The sequence below is a fragment of the Protopterus annectens genome, chromosome 5.part0, assembly GCF_019279795.1.
Source record: "Protopterus annectens isolate FY-2018-M chromosome 5.part0, PAN1.0, whole genome shotgun sequence".
NCBI lineage: Eukaryota > Metazoa > Chordata > Ceratodontiformes > Protopteridae > Protopterus > Protopterus annectens.
The window spans coordinates 1329307250-1329334170 of NC_056735.1; the positions used below are offsets into that span (position 1 = coordinate 1329307250).

Genomic DNA, 26921 nt, shown 5'->3' on the forward strand with positions numbered 1-26921 from the left:
CCTTGGATTTTCATAAATGGTGTATGTCACGCATATGCTCCCTGCTCAAGGCATATGGCATAAAGGTGACATACGGACGTACATAACTCAGAACTGAAAAGCCCTAGGAGGAACAACAGTCCTAGGAATGAAGAGGAACATGTGCATCCAGAAGGAGAAAAGGAAAGCAATTCCAGGCCAGGAGAATAGAAAAAGAACAGAAGGGGGGAGAAGGGAGGGAATATTTCCTGTTACAATAAGATTTTACACAACTGTACCATGTCCTTTCATATCACTGTTGCAGTATTCTTTTCAAAAGGGAGAGTACAAAAGCTCAAGAGGAAATTTGGGAGGAGGAAGACACAAAGAAGCTCTCTAGAAAGCCATGGAGGACAGCCCTAGCAAAGCCAGCTCTAGCTCTGGAAACCATATGCAATTTGCAATTCTTAGTGAAGGTACGGAAGTCCAAGTACCAGTCTCGCGGATGGAACTTGTATCAAAATCACAAATTACAGAGGCAGACAGGCATTTTCCATGAAAGGAGTAACAAAAAGAAATGGGCTTAGAGACCCAGGAGGATATGGTTTGCTTAGAAACAGCGAAACCCAAAGATCTGCAATAAAAAGAAACAAAAAGCTGCTCAGATTTGCGAATGGCCTTACTCTTATCCAAATAATATCAGAGCCGTCTATGTAAATCCAAGAAGTGAAGAACCTTCTCACTAGCAGAATGCGGAGAATGGAAAAAAGGAGGGCAAATTAATAAACTGATTAAGAGACAACTTATTAACCACCTTGGGTATAAAAGAAGGAGTAGCACGAACAGACACACTATCTCTGTGAAAAAACAAAAAAGGAACAGCCATAACAGCCTGGAGCTCAGAGACTCTCTTAGCTGAAGTGACAGCCAAAAGAAGAACAGTCTACCATGTACAATGTTGCAAGGAAGTTAAAATGGCAAGCCAGAGTCAATTTTTCAATTACAAAATTGAGGTCACAGGAAGGTAAAATAGGCTTCTTGGGAGGTCTGATATGAAGAACGCCTTTAAGAAACTTACTTAACCTCAAACCTATAGACAAGAGGAGGAATCAGTGGCAGATGAGCAGAAATAGCTGAAAGGTGAGCTTTAACTGCAGAGTATGTTAACTTAGAGCAATTCACTCTGATAACAAGAGAACCAAAGGGATCCCCACAGAAAAGGGATTCTGGTTATGAGCAAAGCATCAAACAGAAAATCTCTTCCATTTGAACAAATATGATTTCCTGCCAGTGGGTTTTCTGGCCTCCTGCAGAACCCTAAGTATGTCCTCAGAAAAAATGTGCCTAAAAGGGATCAAAACCCTATCATCCACAAGGTCAGTTGAAGAGTGGACAAGTGAAGATGCATCAGTGACCCCTTGTCTTGTGAGAGAATATCCACCTTGTGAGGTTGCTTGTGATGACTCCCCATGGTCAAGTAAAAAAGAAGGGAGAACCAATGCTAGCTGGGCCAAAAGGGGATCACTAAAAAGATGTTGGGGGAGTCGTGCTTTATCTTAGGCAGGACCCTTGGAATCAGAGGAAGGGGAGGGAGGGCATAAAGAAACATCCCCGTCTAAGAGAATGATAGTGCGTCCACCTTCTGGGCCAGTGGACGTCCAAAAAAAGAGGAAGTTGTCTGCAATTCAAAATGAAGGCAAAAAGATCTACCTGTGGAATACCCCACGGATGGACACCAACGGATGGACAATGTCCAGAAACACACCTCTGTGAAGTATCCATTCATGAGCCTGTGTGCTGGACCTGCTCAGAGAGACTGCCAATATATTTTGCTGTTAAGGAATGTATACAGCCTGAAGAGTCACTTGATACTGAACGGCTAGATCCAAGAGCTAGTCTACCCCCCCATTTGTTGATATACCATAGCACTGTGGTATTTTCTGTGAAGATTGAGAAACCCTGGAAGAAAGGACTGAAAATTCTGAAGAGCAAAAAGGAGAGCCGCCTTCTCCTTTATGCTGATGTGATTTGACCTCTGATGAGGAGGAGAAAAAGGTGATTAGAGAAACAGACTATACCAGAGGCAGGGGATGCCAGTATGGGAATGGTCTGGATCCTGCAAGCAAAGAACATGTGATCTTGAGAAGGGACCAGGACTGATTTTTGAAAGTTTATTGTAAATCCCATTCTTTGTAAGACACAAACAGTATGCTGGCGGTGCTGAAGCAAGACCTTGGGGGAGGAAGCTTAAATGAGCAGGTCATCTAGATATGGAAAAATATGAATTCTTCTCATCCTCCAAAAGGCAATTATGGAGCAAGGCATTTGGTGAATAACCTTGGGGCAGCAGAAAGGCCAAAGGGCAAAGCAGAGAGCTGAAAATGCAAAGAGGAGACAGAGAAACACAGACTTCCTGAAAAGGAGGTGAATTTGATTGTGAAGATAAGCATCCTTGAGGTCCAGAGAGACCAAGAAAGCCTGGGGAAGAAGAGAAATAGGGTTTGAAGGGACAAAATCCAAAAAGACAGAACTTTCAGAAAGGTGTTGAGTTGAGAAAGGGTCACCAGGTGCTTTTCTTCCTGGCAACCAGGAACATTCTGGAATAAAACCCCTTCCCCTCCAGGGAGTGCGGGACAGCTTGAATACTGCCTTGAGCCAAAAGGCCCTGGAAAAGTTCTGGGAGGAAAGGAAGCTGTTCCTGAGGAGGTCGAGGGACGCCCAGAAAAAGAGAAAGACTTTCAAACCATTAACTATCTCCGGTGGAAGATGGACAGAACCAAAGAGTACTGAGTGATCCTTAACCAACTGGGAAGGGGACAGGGAAAGGCAAAAGTTTAAGGGAACTTGACTCAAGAAAAGGGGAAACAAACATCTGTCTTAAAAAGGCAGCTTCTAAACAGTCAGGGTCCGAGTAGACTTAGCAGGAGGAAGCTGCCCTGGACCATTCTTACCTTTAGGAGGAGGGCGAGGCTGCCTGTGAACAAAGGCAGATATGGAGGGATCATTCCTGCAAAGTCTTACCCTTATATGGAAGGGACTTTGAGATGAACAGGTTTTTATTATCAAGAGGAGCATCCAACAACGTAAGTCTCAACATAATCAGGCAAGGCTGGAGACGAAGCAAAAAGAGTAACATCTCAAAACAGAAAGTACAGTTGTGTACACTTACCATAAATGTAGATGTTAGAGTGTATTCACTGTTGCAGTCATTACATTTACCTGCCAGCAGGATTACCCAAATGTAATGACTGCAACAGTGAAACACGAAGGAGGCATCAGTTGCATTACAGCTGCATTTAATAGAATGGCGAGCTACCTAGATGGTAGAACCCAATAAAAAAAAAAGAGGGCTGAAGCCTTCCCCTCAGAATTTAGAAGGTCAGAGACTCCCTGAGAAACCTGGGGAAAAAAAGGGCTACAGCACACCTGGTCATATAAGGGTGGAAATTAAAAGCCCTAAAAGCCAAGGTGGTAGCAGTCTATACCACTTTGCCTAATTTTTCCTTCTACTATCCTTGTCTGAAGGAAATTAAGCATCTTAGTCAAGGGCAAAAGTTTTTGTCAGAAGGGACCACCACTACAGAAGGGCATTTATAGAAGAACTTACACTCAACTGGCCCCTTATAAAATCTATCAGGTTTCTTAGTAGCTGGAGGCCGAGAATCAGCAGCCCCAGAGACTGCTGAGAAAAGTATTTAAAAGAACAGCCAAGACTAGAGGTACAGCGCAGGGTTTGGGAGATTTCACCTGGAGGAACTCGTACCTCTTTGAAGGTCAGAAACCTGAGAAAGTACAGTTGTGTACACTTACCATAAATGTAGATGTTAAGAGTGTATTCACTGTTGCAGTCATTACATTTGAGTAATCTGCTGGCAGGTTGCCCTCAGTCGGCCTGAATTCCAAAGTCTTGGGTCCTGCATCGGTTGCAGTCTTCTCTTCCATGGTCAGGTCGTCAGGGGTATAAAACATGCAGCCGACACCATTTTCTTTAGTTTTTCTTGCCCCAGATTTCAGGTGCCCCTAAAAAGGTAGCAATATTATATATTGGTGGATGGTATGCAGCTATGCCTCTTAGGTCTAAAGTCACCAGCCAAGCATTCTTGCCCAGCATGTGCAGAAGCTGCTGCAAAGTGAGCATTTTGAATTTTGGAATGTTCAGGTATGTGTTCAAAATTGATAAATCCAGTACTGGCCGCCAGGCCTTGTCCTTTCTGGGTACCAAGAACAGTCGAGTAAAAACCTTGTCCTTTTTCCTGTTCTGGTACTGTTTGAATGGCCCCCATATCCATGAGGGACGTAACCTGTTTCTGTGCCACTGCCCATTGATTTTTTGGCAGATTTGGCCAACCACTTGTCATTGACAGAGTGTGGAAATGGAATCTGTATCCCTGTGATACGATGTTTAGTACCCACTTGTCCTGGGTTATTAACTGCCAATTTTGAGCAAAAAGTGCAAATTTTCCCCCTTTGGGGGTTGCCAAAAGATAAGTGCTTGGTGTAGGCAGAGGGAAGTCATTGGGATTGCTTTCTGTAGGTTTGCGCTTTATCTCGTCCAGATTTGGAGGTGGATGCTCCCCATTGCTTTGACCTGTATGAGTCTTGTGTCTGGTATCTGGAGCCCTTAGGGCATCTGGATTTGCCCCTTTGAGCTCTGTCTGACACAGGAAAGGACCAACTTTTTCTAGGCCAGTGTCTACTGAATCTGGGCGGCTGCACTTGTAAGAAGTCTTTAACAGTTTGCATAGACTTAGCTTTGTCTTCTATTTTCTTTATAACCTCTTCTGCCTTAATACCAAACGGAGAATCATGCTGTAAATGTGCATCTATCAATTTAGCTTTGACATGAAAGGCAAATTTTGTTCCTTTAACCAGGCATGCCTCCTAATCACAGATCCAGGAACTGCAGCCCTGCAGGAGGCCTCCAAAGAATCAAAACCATATTGCAAAGTGCTTTCCAACTTGTTCAGCTGCATTAATTCCTGCAATCCTTTATTTTCTGCACATTCTGAAATCAACATAATTTTCTGTTTCAGCAATCCTATAACATGTTGTTGGTACTTAAGCATATGAAATTGATAGTTTAAGGCCCTGATAGCCAAGGTTGCAGATGTATAAACCTTTTTTCCCCATCTGTCCAGTGCCCTTGAATCCCGGTCAGAGGGGGTAGGGTTTTTTGCTGTTGAGGCCTTAACTCCCTTTGGACCCATGTGTAATTGTTTCAGGATCAGCAGCAGGGTTTCTAAATAAAAATTTATGTGAGTCAGGGACCCTGTAATATCTGTCGGGCTTACTGTGAGCCGGAGGTAAGGAGTCAGGGGTCAAGCTTGACTCCGAAAACACATCATGCACAATGTCTAAAACAGGGGGAATGGCTAAAGGCTTGTGCTGAGGGAGAAGAAGGAAATCCCTAAGCCTCTTTTTTGATTCTGAGAAGTCTTGACTCTCCCAGTGAAAATGCTCCCTCAAAGTATGCAAAGTTTCTCCAAATGAATAATCCTCTGGAGGAGATGCAGACGGAATAGACTCCTCAGCATCAGAATCCTCATAGGGATGTAAAGATAATTCCTGATCAGAAGAAGAATCAGAAGAAATAGAAACCTGATTTGAAGATTCGTAATCGGTGTGTTGCCTAGGCCTCTTATCTGGAGGGGGATGGGTACCCCTGATCAAGGTAATGAGGTCTTCAGCCATTTTGATCATCTGTTTTTTAGGCATGGAGGCCTGTGCACGTGGCTCATGCGTCATTTTTTAGTTTTAGAAGTTGCTTTTGTCTTTGGTTTTGCAGCCGATGTCTGTTTGATGTACAAATGTTGAGGTCTGAATACACCCTCAGAAGCTGGTGCCTGCTCAGCGGCTCTGGACCCATCCGAGGGAGATACATCCGTCGGTCCAATACCTTGAGTATCTTGTGGCATGCCGGACTCCACATGGGTGTCGGTAGAGGCCTGTGACTTGAAGGTAGCGGGTATCAGGGGCTGCGAAGGCACCTCACTGAGTACCAGCGAACCGGTGACTGGCTTAGGAGAAGCTTTGTCGTCCGTTATGGATCTCGACTGCCCTTCTCTGTCCTTTTCTTTGCGTTTTTTTTTATGTACTCCGGTAGTCGAATTGTTATCAGACGACATTTCTGGGTAATTAAATCCGTTTCCGAAATACTTTGATGCAAAAATATACTAACGCTTAATAGTGCGTTGGTTAAATCTAGCAAAAAACCGACAGCCAGGCACGTTGTGATCAGGGCCTAGGCAAGGAATACAGTATAAATGGAAATCCTTATGAGGTATTTGCTTCCCATAAGTAATACATTTATTAACTTTTTCTGACATTGGTAAAAAGCAAGAAAAAAAATTGTCCCCAATGGGGTACTTGGCTTTAGTGAAGACTTTGGTTCTGCTTCGGGCACTGCGCGGCAAGAAAGACTAAAGAAAATGGCGTCGGCTGCATGTTTTATACCCCTGACGACCTGACGTCATGGAAGAGAAGACAGCAGCAGAAGCAGGACCCAAGACTTTGGAATTCAGGCCGACTAGTGCAACCTGCCAGCAGATTACCCAAATGTAATGACTGCAACAGTGAAACACGAAGAACATCAGTCCCATTTAAAATATTCCATCAAGTGAGAAATAGTATCCTCAAAATGAGAGGAGTTCTAGGGGAGAATCTGGGCTAATAGAATCATCCTCTCCAGAGGTATAATCTGAAGGAGAAGGTAGCTAAGAGGAATATGCCAAAAATTCTTCCTCAGAATAAAAATTCTTCTCAGAGGAGCTAGCTCCCTAGGCCCCTTGAGTGGGGTATAGGACCAAGGGGAAGCAGGCACAGAAACTCCTTGGGGTGGTTTTAAGGTCATCAAGGCATTAAAACAACCCCTGGGTAAAATCCTGCTATTCACGCTGGGGATTTTTAGGAGCATGGGGAAACATGCTTTGTTTTTTACTTTTTCTTTAAATGGACTGTGATGACAGGCGTTACTACCAGCCATGCCAGGAGAGGTAGAGCAGTGGATGTGTAACATATGCCAGCACAGCTATCTGGAATTTAGTAAAGAATTACATGTTGCTTGTATATCAAACTGATTTGTATAGATGCTTTTGATGAAAATGTTTTTGTAAGGCTTGCTTGTGTTGAAAATGTATCAACAGTGTGCCCTGCTGGAAAGAAAATAAATGTACATGTGTATTACTGCAATTAAATTAAATCTATATGTTTTGATAGAGGATACTGGGAGAGAAGAGATTAATCTCAAACATCAAGAATGGTAAGAAAATTAAACCACTGGGCCTAGGGCATAAAGAAGTTACCTCATCGTTTTGAATGATGCCAAAAAAGCAATGTCTGTAACACGTCTGGCTTAGTAGCTCTGGAGGAGTAAAAGTGTTAAAATGGTTTTCTGACTTCCAGGAGCAGCAGCAGAGCTAAGCAAAGGTCTACCTTTGTGTATGGCAAAAAGAAGTCATGTGCTCACTATAGCATTCCATCTGAGTAGGTAACTTCATTTGTCAGCAACCTGTGGGTATCGGATCAGATTCGGATCCGAGCCGGCAGCTTTCCTAGCTAAAAGATCCGAGCTCCAAGCTCCCCCCCTACCCATAATGCCCTGCCACCTCCCTCTAACCCTCAGATCGGAGGGGGGGAGGCAAGAGCACTCCCTTCTGCAGCTGGGCCTGAAGAAACTGACGCATCATCCGGTCCATGTCTGCGTCAAATAAACTCCTCGTTGATCTGGAAGAGGCCACCGAGGCCGGCCGGGAAAGCCACCTAGACGACCTTGAAGGTGACTGAGCCTCCTCCTCCGGCTCCGGGGAGAAACGTGGAGAACAGAGCCGGGAGGGGGAAGGCCCAGAGACCTTAAGGGGAGAGGCAAGCTGCTTGGATGGTTGAGCCGATGGAGTTGACTCGGACCGCCTCTTGCGACTACAGTGCCTCTCTTTTTCCCGCTCCCTGTCCTTCTCTTTCTTTTTGCCGTCCTTTCCTCCTGGGCCAGGGGATCGGAGGCAGTAGGTGGAGCAGCCGCGGCTGGCGCCACAGAAGAAGAGGAGGACAAAGTGGAATCCGGGGGCAAAAGACCCGCAAGGATAAGCTTCGCCCTTCTATCCCTCAATGCCCTGGGGCTGAAGGCTGCACAAATAGTGCAGCCTGAAGTAAGGTGATCAACACCCAGGCAATTAACGCACAGAGTGTGGCCATCCGCTGGGGACAACTTATGGCCACACTCGGAGCATTTACAGAACACAGTTTTTGGGCCTTCGGACATATTGGAAGAAAAGTACAGGCCAACACACACACACACACACACACACACACACACACACACACACACACACACACACACACACACACACACACGCAGAGGGGGGAGAGGAATCAACTAAACTAACTAAAAGTTTTTTAAAACTACCCACAAAGGCTAATAGAATAAAAAGGGAGTTCACACACACAAAGATAGAGAAATTTAGACAGAAAAGTAAAGTATATATAAAATCCTAAACTCACAATACCACACTCGGATCTCATTCGAAGAAGCTTACAGAAGCCGCGGCAAATGAGATCTGAGGGTTAGAGGGAGGAGGCAGGGCATTATGGGAAGGGGGGAGGAGCTTGGAGCTCGGATCTTTTAGCTAGGAAAGCTGCCGGCTCGGATCTGAATCGAATCAGATATACCCACAGGTTGATGATCAAATGAAGTTAACTACTTCAGATCACATAGGTGTTAAATCCTGACAGCTTCTAGTGTTGGTGATAGCATGGAAACCAGAAGTCAGATGACCAGATGTATGCGTGTGATGTCATTCTGTACAGAAATAATGTTTTAATATTAGGTCATTCTGTACAGAAATAATGTTTTAATATTAGGGGAAACTGAAGTCTCAGGGGCAGTCTTTTCTTGGAACCTGACAAAGAAAGAAGACCACTCACCTACTTCATCTTGCCTTGAGATAGTAAGTGACCAGAGATAGTAATAATTCTCTAAATCAGTTAAGAAAATATAGTGAGACTAGTTAAGCATTGTTTTTCTGTATCTGTGTGAATTTTTCTAGTCATTTTATTTTTCATATTTTCTCTGAATGAAACTCTGGTGTTTACTGTAAATAGATATTAAGTATTCTCCTGTTCTTTTATTATTAAACTATTTAAACTTTTCACTGTGGCTGGTACTTTTTAGAAGATATTTATGTTTTGAGAATATGTGTGCATATTTTTTGGTGACCACTCTGGCCACAGGACTTGCTATTTGGTCAACATTACCATTTGTATTAATACTAATTTCACTCAGTGTATCTGGATACCCTTTTAAGAGCCTTACAGTAACTGACCGGTGGCAGTGAATCTACATTGCAGTCTGGGCAAAGTTGGTAGAGCGGATAATCTGTGCCAACCTTTACCAGGTGTGTGTCTGTGTGTGTCTGTGTGTGTGTGTGTGTGAGAGAGAGAGAGAGAGAAAATGAAATCTCAAAAGAGTATGTGTGCGTCAGCTACTTGCAGCAGGGACATGAAGACCTGGTTTCATAGAGAGTGTGGTGGAGGACTTGGCTTGGGCATTCGGCTAAGGACTTAACTCTGCCGTTGTACCAGTGGACAGCCTTACTGGGGACCTGGGGAGACAGAGAGGGAGAGAAACCCAGACCCTGAGCTGAGTGCATTCTTTGTGTGCTCTTCAGGGAAACTGTGCTTGATGCAGAGAGGTCTGCATCTGGAAATACTGATTGTTATCCATTTGTATTCCATGTGAATGTCCCTCTTCAGTGTCAGCACTGAGGATTGAAGCTCCTTGATTCCTAGACCAGAGTGGGGACGTCTGCCCTAAAAGCCCTAGGAAGTTTGGACAGTTGCCTACATTCAACCAACATAGTAGGAATATCCTCCTGAACAAGCATCTGTATATCCCCTTCAGTCCCTCTGAAATAATCATCTGAGATTCCCCCAGAATGGACATCTGTAGAGCCTCAGAGGACTTGTTAAAGGTTGGATCCATGCCAGTTCTGACAGTGTCATGGCAGAGGAGTTCAACAACAACCAGATGATACTCCGGGCTTTCACCAGCCTCAAGAGAGACATCCAGAATAGGCAATACAGCAGCCAAATCAGACCAGACTTTTTCTTGGCATATGGCTGAGCTTTGGGAATGGAGGATTCCGCCATTGCATCCTGCATCAACAGGTTTAGATGTTGGTTCTCCAAGTAAATAAATGACTTGTCTATGGTTAAGAAAGGCAGCTCAACAGAAAATACACTGCTCATGGTGATGTTTATGGGGAATCTGCCTCCCATACTGACATTTTCCCTTTCTGCATGACATGTAAACTCTACAAATTAAAAGAAAAGATACTAAGAAACCCCAATGTGACATTTATCTGAAACATGGCTTGATAACAAGCAAAGATGATGAAGTGTTTGGACTGACAATCGACGATGGCATTTGGACTGGTGGCAAAGTTGTTCTAAGGTATGTACATCCGTACATCACCTCTATTGCTTATGCACTGAGAGGGGAGCATACACATGATGTATGAAGTCTACAAAAACCTAAGGCTTTAGAATACTGGCCAGACATTGGGCTACCCTTGGCAGGGAATCCCTTTTGTAAAGAATACTGAAACAGTGATCAGAAGAACATCTGATGGTATCCCAGTGGAAGTTTGGAAGAGGTTCTGAAGTTTATATTTAAACATGTAAAGCACCTGAAGTAGTCAGAGCCATTTTTTCTGCTGAGTTTTTTGGTACATTGTCGTTCTGTCTCAGACTTTGAGTTGCCGTGTCTGTGAAGTATGGAGTCTGAGAGGGGAGAAAGTGATAAAGATCTGGATATTTTGTTTAACCATATCTTAAAGGGGGGGTATATACCAGCATCTTGGAAGAAAGCCATGGTGGCTACATAACCAGTAAAATCTTTCAAAGAGAGAAGGCGACAGCAACCGATGCCGGACCAATACTTTGGAACTCAGGCCAGCTGGGGAACCGCCTGACGGCAGGATAACCCAAGTGTAATGACTGCAGCAGTATCACACGATGAACATCAATGATGATCCACAGGAAAGCAGAATGTAAGAGAACATCTCTACTTTTGGTGGGTCTTGATGCAAAGAAAGCATTCAATACAGTCAGTTTTATGAAAAGGGCCATGGCAGCATCTACATTCCCTGACAGAAAAAGGTTACTCAAGAGGTATTAAGCATTGAAAGCAAGAATTAAAGATGGGAGGGTTCATCTCTGGCAAGTTGTGTTTGAGCAGAGGAACTAGGTACTAAAAAATCTCCCTATGACAAAACCATATTATTGTGGGTCCAGAACAATACAATTTTTACATCACAACTTGAGTAACATTATGAATTTATTCTGGGCACAGCATGTTGGTTAATTGTTCAATATAGTTAGTTAAAGGACTTATGATCATCCTTGGCTTTGAATGCTAGTTTTAACTTGTGGTTCACTTTGATTTTACAGCAGTTTTCCGATTTTTGCTGACCTTTTTCAATAAAGTTTTTAATGTGGGTAAGTTTTGATTTGTAGGCTTCTTTCCCCTTTTACTATAGAGATCATTAGTGACAGCATTCTGCCAGGGTGGTTCATTTTTAACATTCAATATATTATCCAATACAGACCTGAATGTTTACATTATTTGTTAGATGGGATTAAAATTCAACGACATGAGTGACGGCTGAGCCTGTTTGGCCAGAAATCCTGCAAATGAATTTTAAGTGCTCATCATTAATTTTAATAGGTTTGCTGGAAGTCCCTGAATTCAGAGGTGCTTGTTGCAAGGGGTTTAGATACCCTAAAGCAGACGATTACTGATCTGTGATCAGATATGACCAGACAGAAAGACAGTACAGGAGAAGTGCATGTTAAATCCGACATTACTGAGGACTTAGAATTAAAGATGATAACAAAAAGGTGAAAGTGGCTAACACACGAGTTAAAATCCCTCCTCAAACTTTGGGATGAATCATGGCACTCCTGGAAAATCTAATCCTACTACAGAAACAGAGAGCAGTATACACAGATTCATAGGATGTTACTAGGCTATTGGCCCTAGAGCCCTTACAAGCCTAGTCATGTTAAACCAGAGTTGCCTCAAACATCCTTGGTTAGATGGCTATAATTCACAAAGCGAGTCTATGATAAACAATCACCCCTGTCCATGAGGGACATGGATGCCACTCCCAGGGTGAATTTGTGGTCTCCATCCATTTGTTCAGGTTGTGCTTGAATAGGGTCAGTGAGGAGCTCAGCTTCATGTGAATTGGAAGTTTATTCCCCAGTAGCAGCAATCCCTGGGGATGTATCTGTCTCTCTAGCACGTCTTGTTAACGTCATAGGGATAAGAAAGTGACTCTTGCATCACCTGACTTGCGGATGTGCAGCAAATCTATCAGGGCAGGGTCAGAGACTGCCCTGTAGGCCAGGGACAAGTCACCTCTCAGCAGCATATACAACACAGAGTACAGTGACAGGAGTTTCAGTCTATCCACATAAGTCATGGTTTGGAGGCCCTGTATTTTGTTGGCGAGACGCCTTTGCGGTCTTTCCAGCTGCTGCTGCAGGTTTCTGGTGAGGTACATGCAGAACAGTGCACTGTACTCTATTAATGGTCTGATGAGGGTCGAGTACAGTGGAGTTATAACATCCTTAGACCTGGATGAGATGCCCTTACTTATGAGATGCACAATGCAGAAGGCTTTCCTTACCACTTTGGAAACTTGGTGGTCAAAGTTCAGACTGTTATCCACCTGTGTTCCCACATCTAGCACCATGGGTTTTCACTTAGGAAGGTACTAGTCAATACAGTAATTAGCAGGGAAATCCAGGGTATAATAATTTGTCTGTGTTAGCCCCTCCTGTAATATGTTAACATCATTGGGGACTCTATGATTGCACCCAATTTCCAGTTAGCAAGCTTGGTAAGCCAAAGGCCATCTACTTTAACCTGGACTTCTGAATGGTTCCAAACAGTAAAATATCCAGCACTGATCCGTGGAGTCACCAACTTTGATAGTGTGTGTTCTGTCAGTGAGCCAATTGGCTATCCATCTAGTGAAGTAAGGGTTAATCCCCAGCTCGGAGTGTTTCTCAAGGATACCCAAGTGGGGGGATTGGGATTGTGTCAAAAACCTTGGCTAGGTCAAGATAGGCAGTATGCACTGCCTTACCTTCATCCGGGGCTTTGGTGATTTTCTCAAAGAAGTCCACTCGATTTAATAAAGCACAACATACCTTTAACAAAGCCAAATTGGGTTTGTTCTAGAATTTGCAGGTCACCCATGTCCTTGTTGACAAGGTCCATGAGGATTCTTTCCATGGCTTTGCAGATAAGGCTTGTTAGAAGTATGGGTCTATAGCTCCCAGGGTTGGTTGATAGCCCCCCCCCCTTTGTGCAAGGGGCTTACTGTTGCTATTCTTCACTCTGCTGAAACAAAGCCAGTTCTCAGGCTTTGGGAAAAGAGCACTCCAAACGGGTGCACTAGGTCCTGTTTTAGATTGCTTAATAAGCAACTTGGGGTGTTATCTGGTCCCACTGAGGCCATGTTTTTGGCCTTGGAGAGCGCAAATATGACCTGATCTCTACAGATACTAGGCAGAGGACTGGTGTCAGGCATGCTTTCAGGTATGGCTGGTGGGGATAGGAGGCAACATCTGCTTCAAATCTGTCAGCTAGCAGGGTTGGCAATTTCCTCTGGTATGGTATGAATGGTGGTACCATCTACTACCAGTTCAGTACACAGCTGGACATTCCCTTTTAGATTTCGGATATACTTAAAGAATGCTTTATAATTATCCTTAGATAGGGATGCTATTTTACCTTCATAATTAGCTTTAGAGGAATTTACATGATTTCTTATTTGTTTGTTCAAGCTGTGGAGGTAATTCTTCCTCTGCTGAGCCACATCCCTCTTGCTCTTAAACATCAGTTTCTTGATAGGTTTATAGGTGGTTACTAGGCTAATGGCCCTAGGGCCGTTACAAGCCTAGCCATGTAAACACCTGTGCACCCTAATTGACCATAATTAGACGGTCATTGTTAGTACAGTGATTCTATGATCAGCACCGACTACCCCTGTCCATGAAGGATATAGGTGCCACCTACAGGGTGAATATACGGTCTTCGTGCTGTTAACCTGTATGGCCACTACATGCCCATATTTTGCTGCACAAGCACAATGCCTTTAGCCAGTGTTTCATATAAAATCTTCAGTTAACCTGTATGGCCAATGTATGTCTTCACATTTTGTTATATATGCACTGGACTTCTGTTACTGTTTTATTTGATCTGGGCTGAGCCTACAAGTGGTAATGCTGGGATCCTTGCTCTACACCATTTAATGTAAATAACCAAAACAAATACGGTTATAACCAATACAACCAGAGCATATTTTAAATACAAGCCATTCCCAAATCTCCAACCTGAAATGTGCATTTACAGTAATTTCAAACATGCAACAGCTCCATAAAAAAAACAGACTCACACACAGAGCAAAATGTCACAATCTAAGTGGCTGAATCTCTGCCACAAATGTGACATATCCAAAGATACAAACATCCACATTCAAACAATGCCAACTAACCCATTTACGTTGCTTTAAGTAGGTATGATTTAAATAATAAATAAAGCAGGCCTTTCCCAGCATAAATGTACATCAGGAATATTTTTACTCATGCTTAGTAGAATAAAGTTAGGCAGGGAGCCCCTGATTCAAACACGAAGATGTCCCTGTTTAGCAAACTGTAATGATGCCAAGCACAACTTAGCTATAAAATTTGAAAACTGATGAAATCTCATTTGTGATCTTGTTGCTCTCAATAGCAGTACAACCATAAAAATCCACATTCCAAAAGCAAATCTACTTGGTTGTTTGTGTGTTAAAAAAATAAATAAATAAATAAATCACAATTACACTTACCTATTCTCAGTCACCAGTCCCATGCAACAACACACAGCACATACAGACAAACATCTATTCAATTACTATGTTTCATTTAACCATAATTTGCTCACAACTCACAAAGCAGGCCTGACAACCCATTACCTGCAAAATGGAACTAAAAGCCCATAGAAAGGCACAACTCAAGGTAAAGCAACTGCATTTCACATTTTATGTATTTAAGTTATGACATTTTTTTAAGAATTGACCAAATACCAGGTAAAATCCCTGGCATTATAATTTACATGCAAAAATCTGCATAACATTTATTTATTTACATTTGTTGACCGGGAGTGTCCGAATGGACGTAGGTCCATTTTCAGCGGAGGCCTGGGGAGAAAAGCTCCACAGTTAAAATAAACAGACAGTAGTTACATTGGTTTACATAGCGATTAACACTTTAACACAGCAATTAATTACAAACATATTTACAGACGAAGAACATAGACAACTAGAATCTTTATCTGCGAAGTACATAACAGACATTAACAAATGTTACAATAAGAAGTTCCTGCTGTATAATAAGTACTAGGCTTATGAGCATCTGAGCTTGCTATAATCAAGCTAGTTAGTGGGGTGGAAAGAAAGGTAGTGGTTGGATGGGGTGGGTGATATTAGAGTGGGAGTTGCAAGGGCATAGGTCAATTGTTTATCCAATCTCTCTTCCCAGTCCTTTCTAACCACCCCTGACTGATTCTTATAATTATACAATATTTTATAGTTATTATGCAATATTTTATATGCTCTTATTCATTTTTTAACAGCAGCTTCTGTTCTAGAATTTATTAAAAACTCTACCAGTGCTGGTCTTTCATGTAGGATCTCCCTATTTCATTCTCTTTGCCTATACTCAGACATCAATTCTTGAAAGGGAAGGCAATTTCTACCCTGCAGTCCAAAAAACTCTTGGCCTCTTCCCATTGTATAACCTTTCCTTCTCTAATTATTTGCTCTCAACACCTTGGTTCATTTGCCACTTTTCTCCAAAAAATTCTAGCCCCCTCCTGCCTATTGTCTGTATTCCTAATTGCAGACATCCTTATTGGCAGAATCTTCTTTCCCATGTTGACTTAGTTCTTAAGACTATTTTCTGCTACTTTATAAATATAATATTCTGTATGGTAATTGTTATTTTCCTTAAGGATCTGCACCCAAAATCTCAGTCTCCTCCTTTCTTCAGACCCCCCCCCCCATTTTGTCATCATCCCTTTCCACTTTGAATTGCAACTTTCTGTTTGTGCTATGCATATGAGCTATAACTGCGTAGCTCTGAAATAACCCTTCAAATTGAGTAATCCCAAACCGCCTTGTTCCTACTGTAATAATCAGCTTATCACACTTGACTCTTGACATCTTCTTCCCCCAGATAAAATCCTTCAGCTCTTTATTAATTGCTATCCACAACTTCTCCTCTGGTTAATAAAAATATGCTTGAACTGTGTATAAAACTAAACGGACTAAAAACATTAAAGGGTTGTATCTTGCTATCCATATCCATAAAACAGAGCGTCCAAATTCTTAGGTTTTTGTATTATCTTTTTAGTCTCTTCCGCCATATCCTTAGCTGCCACACCAGAATCCTTTTTAATACATACTCCTAAGTAGTTCATTTTACCATGTCCCTATAAATATGGATATTATTGAACCAATTTGTATGTGGGTACATAACTGACAGCTACTGCCTTTGTTTTATATCTTCATTAAATTTGTACACTGAAAGGACTTTAAACTGTCTCAAAATGTTCCACAACACTGATGTGTCCTTTTCTGTTTAGGTATAAAATAATATCATCTGCAGATACAGCCAGTTTTTCTCGACTACCACACCAATTATATCCTTGAATTTCTGAGTCTCTGCATTTCTTTGCCAATGGTTAAAAATATAATGCAAATAAAGGGGAAAGAGGACATCCCTGCCTTTTTCCTCTGTTCAAACAGAAATTATCAGAAAGGAAGCAACCCACTTTAATTTTTGCCTACAATCCCTCATATATCCTCCTAATCAACCTTATAATTTTTATCAGTAAATGCAAATGCTTCCATTGCCCTACACAGAAACTCCCAGCTTACTCTGTCAAATGCTTTCTCTGCATCAAGACCAACCAACGACAGAGGTATTTTCTTACTTTCTGCTTCCTTCTGGATTTTCATTCCTCTGTTAATGTTGCCAAATGTTTGTCTCCTCTCCAAATAAACACACTGATCCATATCAATCAATTTTGGCATCACCTTTGCCATTTTTATAAGTCACTATAGACATACACACTTTATAATCATGATTTAGTATTGAAAAGGATCTGTATGAAGCTGATCAGATGGATCTTTATGACCTTTAGGTATTACAGCCACCGCCGCCTTCTTCCAGGATGTTGGTGCTTCTCCTCCTCTTAAAATACTGCTAAAGAAAATCTTCCATTATCTGTTTCTTCCCTCCTAGCTTCCAAACTTCCACAGGAATACCATCTATTCCTGGGGACCTTCCTGTAGATTGGTCATACATCACCATTTTTATCTCATCTCCTCCTATTCTGTTAGTATTTGAGCCTCATTTACATCCAACATTGGCATATTTAATTCCTCCATAAACATTTCCAGTTATACCTTTTCTTGATTTCTATATTTCTCAAAATATGTCTAGTACTGCTATAAGATTTCTTGTTATCTTCCTTGTTAAAGTTCCCACAGCTTGGCGACAATCCTTTCTTTCTGTTGCCTTAGTTATTAGGCTAAACGTTTTTGTGCTATAGAGTTATCAAAAAACAGTTGCTTAACAACAATCTTTCTAAACTCATGCACATTATTGAGATAATCACTTATTTTCTGTTTAGCGTTCTGCAATTGCTTCTCTTTCTGTTTTGTGAAATTCCCCCTATTCTGCAATACTTTTACCTTTGTCAGCCCCTCTAAATAATTCTTGTTGCTTCTTAACCATTCTTCTCTCTTATTTCCACCCTATTTTTAAACTCCCTTTTTAATTTTATCCCACTCCCTAGCTATATTTTCAGAAGAAACTTCTAATAACTCCCAAATAATTTCCACTACCCATCCCTTAAATTGCTCTTTTTTCAAAAGACCAGTGGGGAAACACCAATGTCTTTTATTTCATTACCCTGTATTTTTGTTTTAGTTATTATTGGTACGCGATCTGAAACAGTTATTTGATGTGTATTAATACTTTCAATTAAATGCACATGTTCCTGTGAAATAGAAGTTCTGTCTAGCCTAGCCTAGTTTTTGTAGCTTAGGGAATTAATATGTAAAATTGTCTCCAAACTCCTGCAACTGAATTCACATCTTCCTTGCCAAATATTTTTATAAATTTCTTCAAAAATCTATCCTCCTTTGTTATATTTTCCTTTCTGAGCCCCCTACCCCCAGATACATCTTCACTGCTGAAGATCAAACTCCAGTCCCCACCTGTAAGTAAAATTTCTTTCGGAAAGTTGATTTCTCCCAGAATTTCCTAAAGCTTCATTACAGCAGTTTTAGGAGTATAAATACATGCCAATGTAATCCTCCTCCCTTGCCAGTAGCCCCTTAATGTTAGAAATCTATCATTATCTTTTTTATCCTCTGCTATCACTATTGGAACTCCTCTTGCAATTAATACAAGTACTCCTCTTTTCCTTTGTCCCAGGTATTTTCTTGAATAACCTTACAGATATTTTCTTGAATAACCTTCCTAGAAACCTATTTTTATTGAATTCACATGCTTAGTTCTATCAAAATGTGTCTCCTGCTGCATAGCTATTTGCACGCTACATTTTTTAATATAGTTCATTACTCTTTCCTTTTTGTATGTATCTGAGACCATTTACATTTAACGATAATATAAAATGTGTCATTACGTTAAAAGTTATTATTCCCACCTTTTATGAGTAACAACTTTAAGTGGCTAGTTTCAGCTTGTGTGTTACATGCATACACAAATGTTTGGCAGGCTGATCTTTTATATAGTTGTTTCCTGTTATATCCATTTCAACCTATGTCACATCTTAACAAATCTTTCGGTTTTATCGAAAGCCGTCAAACAAAACAAAAAACACCACCCAATACACTCCTAAAACCTAGTAACTTAATACTAATACACAAAACTATGTGCATCTTCAAATATTGAAGTTTTACCCTCCTGATAATAACTGTTCCAGACTGACAGCCACAGTTACAGACTTGGAATAACCTAAAAGGAAGGTTATCCATGCTGATACGCATGGGACAGCCTGAGCTTCTACTAAGGGCTGTCTGGTTTTTCCTTATATTTATTACTCTCCAAGATTGGGAAAACACTTGAATGCTTTCAGAAAACTTAATCTCCTAGCCATTGAAAGAAATAATTATTCTGTTTTATTGCTCCTTATCAGATTGCCTTCATGGAGACATGAGAACCAGACAACTGCTTCTACAAGCACTCATTTATTTGCTAGGGGAAAATCTTATTATATTTGTGATGATAGGAGCTACTGCCAGCACAGTTAGCTGGAATTTTGTAAATAATTATATGTCATTTGTGAATATCAAACTGATTTATACAAGATGCTTGTGTTACAAATGTATTAGAACTGTACGTCATGTGTATACCAAACTTATTTGTGCAGATGTCTGTGCTCAAAATGTATCAGTAAAGTGCTTCTGTTTGAAATGTATCCACAGTGTGCCCTACTGGAGAGAAGAGAAATGTACATGCACTACTGTAACTGTTTAAATGTATATGTTTTAACAGAGGAAACTGGAAGGTTAACCTCAGTACAGCAAACTTTAAAAATATATCTGAAATTAAATCAGTTTATGGGCTAGGCCATAAAGATGCTATCTCACAGGTTTCAATGCAGCCAGAGATCTGTATTAGGAAGCTTTCTGTATGGTCTTTGGGGTGAACTAATTACTACTGGAAGCGTGGATGTATGCAATTGTTTATGACTTGCCACAGATCTGAGCAAAAGGCCTTGTGTGTGTATTTTTACAGGTAGGTGCTAACTCCTGCCAGTTTCCAGCAATGTGGGGTTTGCATGGGAACAATAAGTCAGATAACCAGAAGTGATGTCACTTTGCAAGCTATTCCTGAGATAATATTTTAGATATTATTTTGAGACATCTCTTAGTGAGACTGAGCATTCTGTTTTGGACCCGACAACAAGAAAGACCATTCGCCACATCATCTGCCTTGCTCCATTATATTTTATAGTTTATAGATTAGTACTAGGCTAACTGCCCTTGTGGCTATTTTAAGCCTAGCCAATTATCCAAAGTGAGACTCAAACCCTGCACCTTCTGTCTATGAGGTAAACACTTTAACCATTATGCCAACCTCCCACCCTGTAAGTTATTAATTTAAATATTTTCTGTGATTTTGAACTCTGATGTTACTGTGAATATATACTTAGTATTTTCTTGTTCTTTTAATTATTATTAATTATATTTAAACCTTTAATTGTAGCTGAGCTTTGTAGAGATATTTAAGTTTTAGGAGTATTTGTATATTTATTTGGTGACATTGTGTTGGCCACTCCTAATAGCCTTGCTCTTGGTCAAACTACCATTTGTATTAGCATTAATATTACATAGTAAAAGTGGACATCCTGGGCCTTACAGTAGCTGGCAAGGGGTTCTGGTGACAGTGACAACTACCTTATAGTCTGGGCAAGAGGGGGCATAGCTAGTAGACCTGTGCCAGCCTTTCCCAAGTGGGTGGGTGAGTGAGTGGGTCTGTGTGTTTGCAAGCAAACCAAAACTCAAAACGTGGGTGTGCCAGCTACTTGGGCAAGGACATGAAACAATGGTTGGACAGAGTGTTGGAGGACTTGGCTTGGAACCCTAGCTAAGAAATCAACTCTACAGCTGTGCCAGTGGGGAGTCTTATTGGGGAAGAGAGAGAGAGAGAGAAGAGAGAGAAAACGAAGGCAAAAACATGAGCATCTGTTTACTTTAGTATCCCCATTACACTCAAAAATAACTAAGAAAGCTTTAATTTATAGCATGCAGATAATCTCATGCATTATAAAAATACTACTGTTAAGAACAAAATTTTGTTTAACTTACAGTTAACCTCCTTTCTTCCTCTTCCCCTCCCCTAAATGTTCTTCTGAACATTAATGACATGAAGTAGGGCATATGCTGTAGAGTCCCCTACAAATTTAACAAAGTTTGAACAGTCCAGTTTGTCCAGTTTCTTCCTGTTCTGTTGCGTTTCACAAATATAATTAATATTTTGTAATTCTGCATTTATTTGTCCATTTCAGAGTTGATGGTTTTATTCCTGTTTATCTCCAACTCCCAAACCAGTCTCTGCTTCATTTCCAATGTACTCCCAAGTTCTTCTATCCAACTCCTATGCTTAAAAACTTTATTAAGGTGCCACGATGACTTATCCTAATATAGAAAAAAGTGCAACTTATGGTACTTTCCTGTTAGCAAAACATTACTTTCAGGTAAATCCAGTTATGATTATTTACCTATTAATTAACAAACAAGTCTTTACCATCTTCTTCCTATTATTTCATCTAAGTTAAATGGCTGTATCTGTTACATTTTTAATCACATGAAATGAGTAAAAATCTTACTCAACAAAGTAACCTAAGATAAAGCAATAACTGCATTACTTGTATGACTTTAAAATAGACAAATAAAAAACAAAACTTCTTGAAGATGGTCTTTCCATCATTATATGATGTGGCTCGATATTTACAATCGTTGAACATATTTCGTGAAAAAGTCTCAGTTATGTCCTTTACTTGTAAACATTTTTTTTGCAGCTTTTATGATAGCTGACACTGCACATTTTTACACAGCTTTATGAAAGCTGCAACATCATAATTAAGCATTTTTGCACAGCTTTGTCTAAGCAGGTCTGTTTTCGTGTTCTTAATGTTTGATGTGCTTTCTCTTTAATCATTTTTTTCTGAGACTTGGACTTTTGGTAAGGCTGTCAATATACCTTAATTCTTTTTTTTTTTTTTTAATCAATTTAGGTTATTCATATTTTCTGAACTCCTCTAATATACTGTTTCATGCTTCTAATTATAACAACTTTTTATTGATATTGGGCCTACTGTATATATGTATGTATACTTCTAGTTTATTTGGTCATCATTCTCAGTAATTCTAGCTAGATAAATTTTCAAAAGCTTAGATCAGTAGTTGCAGTGGACATTATAATTTTCAGTTAAAAACCCTCTGCTCTATTTTAGTTTATGTAGTTTGATATTTATTCCCTGCTGCTAGCTTTATATCTTTTACTAATTGCATCTCTTTTGGGAGATGCAAAAGCAAAGAATTTTATTTTGGTAGTTTGTGAGTCTGTAAAGTCTTGTTCCACAGACATTTTTAACTGGTTGAAGTATTTCTTTCACTGAGTTTAGTTACAGTTCTTTTTCATGTGAGTTGTTTGCTTCTTTTATTGCACATGGACAGTATTCCTTTTCTTTATTTAGAGAAAAAAAATGAATTTCCTCTTCACATTTTCAAAACAATTCTTATAGGATGTGTTTTTTTTTTTCAAACGTTTTGGGTGGTCCACAATTTATAGACCTATTTTGCAGGATGTTAGCTGGAGCTCAGTGTTAACGCTCACTCCTCAGCATCAGTCTTGCCTCTTCAGAAACTTAACCCAACTCTAAGTCACAGTGAGCATAAAAGAAAAGGTTAATAGTTTAAGATACAACAGAACAGGATTCTTTTATAATTATTTTGTTTAAAAAAAAAAGCACTAAAAATATGTTGTGTCCATAGCCTTGCCTTGCCTTGAGCATCCCTAGCCCTGAGCAGCATCCTACCATCACCCAGAATGCTACCACAGTAAAAGCAGAAAATGATCGATTAACAATTGGCTAAGTTTCTGGTGTCATTCTAAGGAGATCAGTCTGCAGGGGATGACATGATTGACAGACCTCAATGCTTTGCCAGAGATGGCCTGCATCTGTCACCCCTGGGCTTCTGGATACTGCCCATTTTTTTAGGTGGTGTTCCAAATGCTCCAAAGACCAAATTACCACCATAACAGCTACTAACAAATGCAATCTGAGGGTCAAGTTGCTCAACACTAATCTCAAAATGCACTCGCTTGAGGCACTCCTTAAAATGGAGAACACAGACATTTGTGCTGTAACAGAGACCTGGTTCAAGGCAGCAGAAAACACCTCTGCACTACCAGGCAGTAACTCATTCCACACCTATTGGGCTCAGAACTTGGACCGAAGCTCTGAAGGCAGTGCTGTTTCCATATTCATAAAGGATGCGCACACTTCCAAACTGATAGCCCAACACAATGCATCAGAGATACTTCAGGTGCAGCTAACATTGGGTAAGACAGCAATTTAAGTCATTGCCTGCTATAGGTCCTCAATCATGTCCCAAGACTCACACTCCACTTTTCAAAGCACCTTGGGGAATATTACTGTCCAACCCAACACTCTCTTACTAGGCGACTTCAACTACCCCTCCATTAACTAGGTAATCTACTAGTGTACCAAAAAACACTTGCCCAACATTTCCTGGAGTTCATTAATTACAATGCCCTGGACCAGCTCATTCCTACCCCCACTACAGGTAGCAACATCCTTGACCTGGTCATTACTAACATGGGCAACTGTTGCTCTACACCAATAGCCAGCTCCTCCCTGATTAGATCAGACCACAAACAAATCACCTTGGAACCCCCCCCCCCTGCAAAGGTAACCAACATGAAAAGCTTCTCCAAAGCTAACATTGGGTTCCTAAAAACAAGAGGTGGTGAACTTCACGGCGCTCATGCAAATGGAGAATAGTTGCGTGACCTCAGACCCATACACCAATGCACTGTACGAACATGTACACAAATGCATGGATCTCACCATACCCAATAGAACCAGGACGCTCTCCTACAAAAAAAAAAAAAGGAAGACAATCTGGTGGTCCCCTGCCATAAACAAACTCTACAAAAGGAGGAGAAAACTGATGCGGAATAAGGTGAAGTCAAAAAGAATGAAAAAACTCCCTTATCAGCCTCAACAAAAAGTTGAGATCCCTCAAAGTTGAGATCCCTCATCAAATCCTCTAAAGGTAGCTATGAAAACAGAATTGCAGCAGATAACTTTAGTTATATAAAGAATCTCCATACCCAGACTTGCTCTAAGCTACTGCACAATGGTACCTCTTCCGAGCAAACCGATATTGCCAGTATATTGGCAGACAGACTCAGTGCCAACCTTACCCCCTCAATAGGACCAATCAAAAAAACAGTAGATTGCCAGACACCCAATATTACTGCTGCACAAGTTTAAACAGCACTATCCAAGGCCAAGAATACAGCTTCTATGGGACCGGACAACATCCCTGGTTGTGTTCTACATGAACTACAAAGTGAAATGGCATCTCACATGTGAGTCCTATTCAGTCACAGCCTCACCTCAAGCTTCGTCCCTACCGAATGGCGCACTGCTACAGACATCCCTCTCCACAAAAGGAGGAGCGACTACAGACCCTGGGATCTATCGCCCCATTAGCCTGACGAGTCTGATATGCAAAGCTGTGGAACGCATCATTATGAACCTAATAAACAACAATATAGGGAATCTCCAAACTCTGGATCCCACACAGTTTGGTTTTGTGAAGGGTAGATCATGCCTGCTCAACTTCTTGGCTTCTTCGAGTCAGTCACCAGAGCTGTGGATGAAGGCAAGGTGGTTCATACAGCTTACCGTAACCTGGCCAAGGCTTTTGATACCATTCCCACTCAGGAATCATGGAAAAACTCACTAAGCTTGGCATCAACCCCTACATCATAGGTGGGTTGCAAACTGGCTCACAGATAGAACCCATAGTGAGAAAGTAGCGGACTCCAAGTCAGGCTGCCGACTAGTCAAGTCCTCTCCTGTTTGGTACCTACTTCTCTGAAGTCCAGGCCAACACAAAGGGGGCTCTGGCTGACAAAGTTCCCAGACGACTGCAAGTTGGGAGCTATTATTAACTCCCCAAGTGATGTTGACATCCTACAGAATGGCCTCACTGAGACCAATGACTGGTGTCGGAACCATGGCCTTAAGCTCAATGCCAAAAAATGTGTCGTCATCCCCTTTGGGAAAAACCAGGTTTCCATGAATTACCACATTGATGGTAGTCCACTAAACACAGAAGGTGTGGGAACACAGGTTGACGGCAACCTCTCTTTTGATCACCACACTGCCACTGTGGTCAAAAAGTCCAATGTGGCACATCTCATTACCAAGGGTTTTGCATCCAGGAAGAAAGAGGTCAAGTCTCCCTCTACTCTTCCCTCATTAGGCCAATCATAGAGTACAATGCCCCATTGGGCATGTACCTCACTAGACGCCTGCAAGAACTGGAGGCCGCAAAAGTGCCTCACATAGAGGATCCTAGGCCTTCAAAAACTTGTCCTATATGGACAGACTCCAACTATTCTGTCTCATATCACCTATTTAGAGGAGATCTCTGCTTGACTTACAAAACCATGTCTGACCCAGCTGTTAGAAATCCTACATCTAAAGAAATCCCAATCCCTCCGCACAACAGGCTCCAGAGACCTCAACATCATTACCACAATTAACAGAACATGCTGAGAGGGACAAGTTCATAGCCCAGAGACTACCCATGCTATGGAACAGACTTCCATACATGTCAAGCAGAGCACCTCGCTGACCCTCTTCAGGAGAAATCTTGAGGAGTGGATGGGAAACAGAAAATTCATCCCGGGGACAACTCCAGTGACTCAACTCGACAGATGCACTCGGAACTAAGGTCGGGTGGCACTATGCCAAGGTAGTCCTATGGCTAGGCTTGTAAAGGCGCAAGGGCCATTAGCCTAGTACACACATATGAACCTACGGTGGAATTCAGTGCATTTTTTTGTGTTTAACAAAACAGGATTTTTTATAATTATTTTGCTTAAAAAAGTCTTCTCAAAATTAGAAAACTGCCAAATCTGTATAAAAACTGAAGAGTAAAAGCAAAGAATCCTCTAAACTGGATTTGTGACTGCAGAAACAAACAAAAAAAGCTGGATTTGGCAACACACACACACACAAATTCTTATGACAGCTTTTGTTTAATATGAAGAAAAATTCAAGGAAATAACTAGTTTACAAACACTGCATTTTATTTACATTTTCTCACATAAGAGTGTGGCATTATGCCAAGAGAATGCATTATAATGCAACTGCAAAAGCACTAAAAGGCATCACTGATGGTTGTCTGGATAAGTCAAAATCTTACAGCGATGTCTAAGCAAAAACAGACACTGTTACAGTTTCTATACCGACTGCTTCAAATAACTGAATAAAGGCATACTGACAGAAAAAAGGTCAACATATTCCTCTCCCTCACAGTGGCAATATGAATAGTAACAGGAGGGTGATGCACTTTGAATACAAGCATTATGAAGCACCATGATGCTTGGAACAAAGAACACATGGGAAGAAGGGCTGAATGGTTTTGTCTCTGGCTGATGGGGTTACACAAATGACTCGGTGGCAAGATCAAGCATTCCAAACACACTGTTTACCCAGAACTAGTAACTGTAAACTGTAGTAAAAAGAAATAGCAGTTACAACAGTCTCCATCAAAAGAGAGAAAAGTACAGTTCGGTACACTTACCATAAATGCAGATGTTAGAGTGTATTCACTGTTGCAGTCATTACATTTGGGTAATCTGCTGGCAGGTTGCCCTCAGTCGGCCTGATTAACAAAGACTTGGGTCCTGCGTCGGTTACCGTCCCTTCTTCAGTCAGGTCGTCAGGGGTAAAAAACATGCAGCTGACGCCATTACTTCAGTTTTTCTTGCCCCGGATGTCAGGTGCCCCCCAAATGGGGAGCAAAACGATAGGATAGAGAGAGAGATAGAGATATATAGATATATATATATATATATATATATATATATAGATATATTAGATATATATATAGATATATTAGATATATAGATAGAAATATATATATATATATATATAGATATATAGATATATATATAGATATATATAGATATATATATATATTATATATCTATATATAGATATATATATATTATATATCTATATATATATATATATCTATATATAT

At 40.9% G+C, this 26921-nt stretch overlaps 1 protein-coding gene across 4 annotated transcripts in view; it reads right to left on the reverse strand.

Moving 5' to 3' along the window:
* LOC122801654 (thioredoxin domain-containing protein 9-like) overlaps positions 1-26921 on the reverse strand; it is a 288308-nt gene that overhangs the window by 201042 nt on the left and 60345 nt on the right. The gene's annotated exons all lie outside the window — the stretch shown is intronic.